We start from the raw sequence: 7,378 nt of genomic DNA on the forward strand, positions 1-7,378 counted from the left end.
GTTGGCCTCACTTAGTGGACTTCCAGGCCAGCGTGGGAAAGTGTGCGCCGTCGTTTGTGTGATTGATTTATGAGCTGGCTTTTCCTCGAAGCGAAGAACTGGGCGTTCCTGCCTGTCATTTTTTTCCCACGGTGACAACCCCGTAGGGTAGCCTGAAGAGAGGGGAGGTAACTTAATCAAAGGAAGTGTGAGCGTTCACGGTCACAAGGATGAGGGTGAATCGGTGTCTCCCTGCTTCTCTCCCTGGCACTTTCACACCCAGTGGTACGATATCTTAATATTCTTATCAGGGGTGGGATTCAGCCGGTTTGCACCAGTTCAGCAAAACCGGTAGCTAATTTTTTGTTGCCCAGGCCCAGAATGGACTTCCGGAAGCAGCATCCACACAGAGAACCCGTGTTTCACCTATCTGAATCCCACGATTGTAGGTAGGTAGGTAGGTAGGTAGGTAGGTAGGTAGGTAGGTAGGTAGGTAGGTAGGTAGATAGATAGATAGATAGATAGACAGACAAGAAAGAGATAATGAATGGATTAGATGATAGAGATAGATAGATGATAGATAGATAGATAGATAGATAGATAGATAGATAGATAGATAGACAAGAGATAATGAATGGATTAGATGATAAATATAGATAGAGATAATGAATAGATTAGATGATAGAGAGATAGATCATAGATAAATAATTAGATATATGAATGATTAGATATAGACAAGACAGATAATAGATTAGATGACAGGTAGATAGATAGATGATTAGATAGATGATGATTAGATAGATATAGACGAGACAGAGATAATGAATAGATTAGATGATAGATTAGAAAATGATAGATAGATCTAGACAAGACAGATAGTGAATAGATTAGATGATAGATAGATAGATAGATAGATAGATAGATAGATAGATAGATAGATAGATAGAGATAATAAATAGATTAGATCAGTGGTTCTCAACCTGTGGGTCGGGACCCCATTTGGGGTCAAACGACCATTTCACGGGGGTCGCCAAACAAGGCTGTCCACCATTTTTTTCCCCTTTTCTTTGGCCACGGCCCTGGCACCCGGTGATATATAAGTGGTTGGGGGGTCACCACAACATGGGGAACTGTATTATGGGGTCGCGGCATTAGAAAGGTTGAGAACCACTGGATTAGATGATAGATAGATAGATAGATGATTAGATAGATGAATGATTAGATAGAGATAGATACAGATAATGAATAGATTAGATGATAGAGAGATAGATAGATCATAGATAAATAATTAGATATATGAATGATTAGATATAGACAAGACAGATAATGAATAGATGAGATGACAGGTAGATAGATGATTAGATAGATGAATGATTAGATAGATATAGACGAGACAGAGATAATGAATAGATTAGATGATAGATTAGAAGATGATAGATAGATAGATAGATAGATAGATAGATCTAGACAAGACAGAGATAATGAATAGATTAGATAGATAGATAGATAGATAGATAGATAGATAGATAGATAGATACAGATAATAGATTAGATGATAGGTAGGTAGATAGATAGATGATTAGATAGATGAATGATTAGATAGATAGATAGATAGATAGATAGATAGATAGATAGATAGATAGATAGATAGATAGATAGACAAATAATGAATAGATTAGATGAGAGAGAGAGACAGAGACAGAGACAGAGATACAGTGATGGGATTCAGCCGGTTCGCACCACTTCGGCAGAAACAGTAGCTAATTTTTTGTTACCCGGGTCCAGAACGGACTTCCGGAAGCGGCATCCACACAGAGAACCAGTGGTTCCCCTATTTGAATCCCACCACTGATTCTTATCAGAATATTTATTATTAAATTCATACAGGCAGTGATTGACTTGTAACCTTTTGCAATAGTGACGAATATCTGTAGTTTGGGTGTAGGATGAAGGTGGAGGTTCGTTCTCCGAGCTTCTGGGTTGGTTTCCAAAAATTTCGTTACCAGGCTTAGGTAACATCTTCAGTGGAGTTGAGGGGATGTCACAATAGTCTCACTTAGCAGCAGAAATTTTGGACTCAGTCGTGGTCGTAAGTAAAGGACTTATCTGTAATGTGGCTGGAATAAATAGGGAGCAGGCTTGATCTCGGTTTATTGCATGCAGGAGAAATCAGCTTGGACCAAAACGTCTAGATTTCCCAGGTAAAAACAAATTGGCTTTTTTTTTTTTTTAGAAAACTCACACAATTAAAAGCAGTTAGGAAAAGCCAAAACACCTAATGCAGTGATTCTCAACCTTTTTAATGCCGCGACCCCCAACCGGTCGTAAGTCGAGGACTACTCAACCGGTCGTAAGTCGAGGACTACTCAACGGGTGCAGCACCGTTTGCAGACTGGGACTTTTGGCGGGCTTAGCAGGGCAGAGACAGCCTGGACAATTCCTATTGGCTTTTGAAAGCCAATAGAATTAGACTGTATTCAAGAGAGTCTATTCTATTGGCTTTCAAAAGCCAATAGAATAAAAGGGAGTAGCACAGCTAAGGAAAAGGGGGAAAAAATGGCGGACTGCGTTGTTTGGCGACCCCCGTGAAATGGTCGTTCGGCCCCAAATGGGGTCCCGACCCACAGGTTGAGAACCACTGACCTAATGGAAGAGCTGCATCTTGATATGCTTGGTAAAAGTGGTTTCTGTGTGTGTCTGTGTGTGCAAATCCTTATTCCACATAAAGTGTGATTTATATCCACTTTTATTTATGATCATTACATCTCTCCCAATGTACCTTATGCAAATCTCAGCCCTTCCGCATTTTTCCTGGCTCATGCGGGGCGGGCGCGCGCACACACACACACACACACACACACACACACGTCCTTAAATCCAATTGATGGCTGGGGGAGGGAGGGAGGGAGCACTTATTACATTTTGTAAAGGAGATTACTGAATACAGTCCTGGCTTGTGTTAATCTTTGGCCCAAGAGGCAGGAGTGCCAATAGTTTATACATACACAGGCAGTAGGTGTGTGTTGAGCCTTGTGCACAAAAACACATACAGATATAGTCTATCTGTCTATCTTCATTTCTCCTTTATTTCTCCTATCTCTTCTTTTTCTTTTTCTCCTCTCTTGCTCTCTTATCTATTATCAGTTGACTCATTTCTCTTTCTAGCTAGCTCTATTTTTCCTCTTTTATCTTTATCAGCGGTTCTCAACCTGTGGGTCGCGACCCCATTTGGGGTCGAACGACCATTTCATGGGGATCGCCAAACAACGCAGTCCGCCATTTTTTTCTCAGCCGGCGCATGGGGCGGCGCATGGGGGCACCGCCGCGCATGCGCACCGTGCAGGGGCGCCGCCGCGCATGCGTGCCGCACGGGCGCCGCCGTGCATGCGTGCTCCGCAGGGGGCACTGCCGCGCATGCATGCCCCGCAGGGGGCGCCGCCGCGCATGCGCGCCACCTGCTCATGACCGGGGTCGCCGGTCTAAAAAGATTGAGAACCACTGATCTTTATCTATCTCTCTATCTATCTCTCTATCTCTCTCTCTATCTATCTATCTATTGCCTATGTGTGTTTATCCATCCATTGATCAACCAGTACCTATCTATCTCTCTCTCTCATCTCTATCTATCTATCTATCGCCTATGTGTGTGTTCATCCATCCATTGATCAACCAGTATTCTATCTATCTATCTATCTATCTATCTATCTATCTATCTATCTATCTATCTATCTATCTATCTATCTATCTATCTATCTAGTTCTATTTTCCCTCTTCACCTATTTCTCCTGTCCCTCTCTCCTATCATCTATCTATTTCTCCTCTCTCTCAATCTCATTTCTCCTCTATTTCTCTCTTCCTTTTTCTATTTCTCTCTCTATTTTTCTCTTCTCGTTCACTCTTCTGTATCTATTTATCGCCTATTTCTTTGTATCCTCTCTCTCTTATCTATTCACTATTTCTCCTTCTGTCCTGCTCTTCTCTCTTTCCTATCAATCATGAATTTATCCTCTCTTTCTTTCTCTGTAGTAGTTCTATTTTCTCTGTCTTCACCTATTTCTCTTATCCCTCCCTCTCTCTCGCCCTCTTTCTTTCTCTCTCTCTCTCTCCTACCATCTATTCATTCCCCCCCCCCTTTCTTGACACATATACACCCCTTCCCAGATCTCTCCCATCCCCAAGACCAGCTTTTATTCACTGGGGGGGGGGTTTACTCCGCTCCTTGGGTTAGGAGCACGTGCGAGCCCTGGAAAGGCCACCAGGCTCGGCAAAGACGCGCGTGTCGCCTCCTCCGCCCCTTCGCACGACCAAGATGCGGGAAGACTCCCTCCTGGCGGGTGGGAAAAGAGCCCGGGCCGGGGTCTCTCACCCCTCCACCCCCGCCTGCTGCTCCGGGGGGGGGGGAACCTAGGTAGCCCTTTCCCCCGTCCCGGCTGCTCCTCCGCGGGTCCCGCCTGGACCCTCCCGCCCGCGGGGCCGGAGCCTCGCCCGGCCAAGGCGGGGAGCCGGCTCCCGCCCGGCTGCGTCGCTGGGCGGCTCCCTCCTGCGGGGAGCTCCGCCTCCCGGCTTCCCTTCCTCGCTGGGAGAAGCGGCCGGACGCGCAGCCCGCCCCGCGCCTCCGGCAGCCCCGTCGGTCCCGAGTGGAGCTGCCGTCCTCGACCCCGACCCCGCTCCACCTGCCTCGGCTGGATCCCTCGCTGCCGCCGGCCGGCCGGCCTTTCCCCCCCCCCGCTCCAAGCCGCCTGCCTTGCCCACCCCAGCTTGGCCAAGCGCGGTCCGGCTCGGCGCCCCAGGTAAGCGGCTTTCGCCCCCGCGGAAGGTCGCGGGAGTTTTCAGCCACGCGGGGGAGAAGCGGCAGGCCCGGGGAGGGGGGCGCTTGGCCGGGTTTAGCCCCCCCCGGGGGGTGTCTGCGAGCCCCCCGCGCCCTTCGGGGGGGGCGAGTGACTGGGGGGGGCAGCCAGCCAGCCAGCCCCCCCCCGGGGTTCTCCTGTGCCTGCAGCGGACGAGGGCCGGGCGTGTGTTTTGGGGGGTGGGGGGCGAAGGGGGGGCGCACAGGAGCGTCGGGGACCCCTTTTTAAGAATTGCCCCTGGGATTTGGGTGGGGTTTTTTTTTCTTTTCCCACCGCCCCCGACTTCTAGCGGAGCTCCCGAGGTGGCGCCCGCGGGCGCCCGGTTGCAAAAGGAGCGCCGGTGGTGGCTTTCCCGAGGTTTTTTTTGGGGGGGGGCGTCAGGGAACGTCTGCAAGGGAAGACCCGGGGTGGCGGGGGTGGAGAGAGAGAGAGAGAGAAAGAGAGAGAGAGCCGAGGGTTCCCGCTGCACCAGGGGATTTCGACGCCCATGCTTCCCAGCTGGCCGGATGGGAGTTGTAGTACTGTACAGGGTCCTCTTGGGAAATGTTCTGCTTGCTTCGAAGGAGATTGGAGTCGCTTCCTGGGTTGGTTTTTTTTTTTTTTTTTGCGTGGGGGGGCTGGAAAGAGAAAGTGAGGTTGCGTTGAGTTTCTTTGCGGTTGGCACAGAGTGTTTTATTTGCTTGTTCGTTTCTTATAATTGCTCAGCCGCGGTCTGTAAACCATGGTTTGGCTCAACCTGTTTGGGGGAGAGGAGGGGGTCGCTTCTTTGTTTTTTGGGGGGGGCTGGAAAGAGAAAGTGAGGTTGTGTTCAGTTTCTTGGCTGTTGACACAAAGTGTTTTTATTTATTTGTTATTTATTATCCCTGTGCTGGAATTGCTCAGCCATGGTCTGTAAACCATGGTTTAGCTGTTTGTGAGTAGAGAAGGGGGGGTCGCTTCTTTGTTTTTGAGGGGGGGGCTGGAAAGAGAAAGTGAGGTTGTGGTCAGTTTCTTGGCTGTTGACACAAAGTGTTTTTATTTATTTGTTATTTATTATCCCTGTGCTGGCATTGCTCAGCCGCCGTCTGTAAACCATGGTTTAGCTGTTTGTGAGTAGAGGAGGAGGTCGCTTCTTTGTTTTTGAGGGGGGAGGGCTGGAAAGAGAAAGTGAGGTTGTGTTCAGTTTTTTTGCTGTGGACACAAAGTGTCCCAACTTCAAAAGATTGATTGATTGACGATTCCTGTGCTGGAATTGTTCAGCCACACTCTTACTAGCCTGTTTGTGTGAAGCCTCTAAAGAGCTGGTTAGTTAATCAGTACACCAGTTACCTGCGCAGGCCGAAAGCAAGAAGGCTGCAAATGTTATTTTCTCTTTACTTTCAGTGCCTCCCCCCCACTTTCTGCCTCTTTTAATGATAGCCTTGATGGCCAAAATTAAATACTGCTTGCTCTGCCGGTTCCTAACAAGGTTTCCAGGAAGCTGATAAAAACTGCTGCCTCTTTAGCTTTTCGTCAAAAAAAAAAAAAAAAAAAAAGGAATAATTGCACAGTTCAGGGCTGTGAATTGAGCATCTGAAAGCTCCTGGCTATTAATTCTGGGTTTATGGAAAAATCCCAAGGAATCGGACCCTAGTATCAGGATGCTAGGTTGACCAGGATAATGATGTAGAATTTAAGTGTTTCTTAAACTTGCCAGCTTGAAGATATGGACTTCAACTCCCAGGATTCCCCAGCCAGCACAGCTGGCTGGGGAATTCTGGGAATTGAAGTCCACACATCTTGCAAATGGCCAAGATGGAGAAACACCGAGAGAAATTTCCTTAAATCCACATTAAAACTCTTTTAAGTGACAGCACCGAGCTGATATGGGGGGAGGGGGGAAACCTAAGCACAATCAAACCTGGTTTGATCTTGGTTGAGCAAGACAGGAAAGTAAAAAAGTAAAAAAAAAAAAAGGAACAAGGTAAAAAAAGTAAAAAAGAAAAATGTAAAAAAAGTTTTATTTGGGGACATCTGTCTTTGTGCTGCGTTCCCAAGAAAACTGCAGAGTTACACAATTCCTTTCACCTTGGTGTAAAAGCATGATTGGGATACTGATGTTACAATGTGTGTAAGGTTGTGTTTGAGCCCTGAATCTGTGGCTTGTTAATAAACCACAGTTCCACAGGGGAGCCTCAGCTGTTTTGGTTAGTTTGTGGCCTAACTAACTTGGATGGCTTAAAGTTTATCTTTATCTTCATTATCGTATTTTTTACTGTGGCCGCACTAGCACACATGAAAAGTGAAATTCTGTGGTCTGCTCTCAGACGTGTACACATACATAACAAACACATGGACATGCTATATACACACATATGTATACACCTATATAATTATGTGTATATAATTCAGTTGGGTCCTGAATTTCAGCTGCTCCAAAATCCCAAATCTGCATTTTTTTTTTTCCCCTCCAGTTTAAACAAAGTCAGAGCAAAGTCATAAGAAGCTTGTTGAAACCATGGTTTGTAGAGTAAAGAATAATGGCTCGGTTTGCATGCCAGATTAGATACTAGATTTCCTGATTGTTTAATATA

General features: G+C 46.7%; 1 protein-coding gene across 6 annotated transcripts in view; it reads left to right on the forward strand.

Annotated features, from left to right (window-relative positions):
* The first annotated feature begins 4,540 nt into the window (after positions 1–4,540).
* The window catches only part of GDPD5 (glycerophosphodiester phosphodiesterase domain containing 5), a 130,013-nt gene continuing 127,175 nt past the window's right edge, over positions 4,541–7,378 (forward strand). For 3 of the 6 annotated variants that reach the window (XM_039318827.1, XM_039318826.1, XM_039318829.1), the window contains exon 1: positions 4,544–4,769. The gene's annotated coding sequence lies outside the window, so the exon portion shown is untranslated. Of the gene's footprint in view, positions 4,770–7,378 lie in introns of all 6 variants that reach the window. The other 3 variants (XM_039318828.1, XM_039318830.1, XM_039318831.1) reach the window with 2 other exon arrangements.

This window comes from Crotalus tigris, unplaced genomic scaffold (genome assembly GCF_016545835.1).
Source record: "Crotalus tigris isolate CLP2741 ecotype Arizona unplaced genomic scaffold, ASM1654583v1 scf7180000021573.356075, whole genome shotgun sequence".
NCBI classification, from domain to species: domain Eukaryota; kingdom Metazoa; phylum Chordata; class Lepidosauria; order Squamata; family Viperidae; genus Crotalus; species Crotalus tigris.